The sequence below is a fragment of the Apium graveolens genome, chromosome 6 (genome assembly GCF_009905375.1).
Source record: "Apium graveolens cultivar Ventura chromosome 6, ASM990537v1, whole genome shotgun sequence".
NCBI lineage: Eukaryota > Viridiplantae > Streptophyta > Magnoliopsida > Apiales > Apiaceae > Apium > Apium graveolens.
In genome coordinates, this window is record NC_133652.1 from 258,392,950 (window position 1) to 258,394,632 (window position 1,683).

A 1,683-nucleotide genomic window follows, 5' to 3' on the forward strand; every position below is an offset into this window, starting at 1 on the left:
TTATAAGATTTTGAAAGAACTGGAAAGGGAGTGATTATGTTAATCCTTGTTGATTTAAGACCTTAAGTCTTATTTTAAAAAAAAAAAAAAAAAAAAAAAATATATGATATGCCAGTCAGGTGCTGATCAAGATGATAAAATGTGAATGGTGGAGAAATTGATAATTTTGGTTAATAAAAGTGGGTGGATATGAATGTGGATGATCTGGTTGATTGATGATGTCGGCTTGAATCCGACTGGTAGTCAATGGTATTGGGGAAATGCTGCCCAAATTTTCAGAAATTATCCTATAATTAAGAACAAAGAAATATATTATTGTTCTCGTCAGTACTTCAAATAATTGCAATCTCGGTGCTTGAGAAAGTTGTTACGACCAAAACCAACTTTATGTAATTGGTCTTTGATTCCAATTAGCTAGTCAGCACTTGGTTTAAGTAATCATTTAAAGGAGTTAATTGATCCACTTTGCCAACTAATGGTTAGTTAAATGGAAATCGATTCCAATTAGATTGAGTCAAACTCTAACATGATTTCCAGATCCAAAATTAGAGTGATAAGAAATTTGGAGAAAGTAATGGCGTTAACGTAAATTAAAAGGCCTAGTTCAATTAACGTGATGTTATTGTAATCAGGGGTAAGGTGTGATCCAGAAGAATATGCTCTTTTTGATGAATAGAAAGGAATAGGAAGTTATTGATTCATGCTAGTAAGAAGAATATTTCAAGACCGGAAGATATGAGATAAAACCAAGAAATTATATCTTATGTAATAGCATTCCAGGAAAAACTTGGGTGGGTACCCATATCGAATGACGAATTAATAAAATATTTGAATGTACACTTCTTTTGAACGGCGGTTGAATAGAAGTTGTTGTAGAATAATGGAAAGCTCGCAAATTCAAGCATCTAATGAAAGACGGAGATTGATGAAGTCCGTAGGTGAACTCAGGAAAAGAGATGATAGTCAAGGAAGAGAAGTCAAACACGCGATTTGTGATACACCAAGCAAGGATAAGAAACTAGCTACCGAGGAAATTCGATAATTCTATTAGTAAGAATTTAAATAGTACATATAAAAGCCTTCATTCCAGTGTGAACTTCAGAAATGACCTATCTAATAATAAACATAGTAATATTACTAAGAAAAAGAAATTTGTTATGTATGAAAAAGATAATGAATAATGAAAACGAAGAACTAATCAAGACAAGAAGTGGAATCAAAAGGATGATAAAGAAATTTTATAAAATAATCCAGAAAATATATAAGTTGGGAACGTCGGTTGTGCCAGAATTATTAGGAGAATAAGATGGAACGTCGATAGTTGAAAATAGGAGTTCGTTCCAAGAATGCATGTAAGCAGGGGAATGAATAAAGGGATAGGAAAAGTTAGAAATTGAGAGCAGGTTTGATCCGACTTCTGGAATATACTGACACTTATTTTGTTGTTAAATATCAAAGGTGGTATTAATATAGATGATTGGTGTTGACTTCAGTATGGAACGTTGTTAGCATCAAAGTTCATATTTATATCTAATTTAATATGACAATAAAATTAGTATTAGTACCAAGAGTTCGGTTTTGAATAAAGTTATGGTTCATTCTATTACCAAATTAATATTCTATTTAAAGAGTAAAAGATTTCACTTGATGAATCTATTTGTGTAAAAAAAAAAAAAAAAAAAA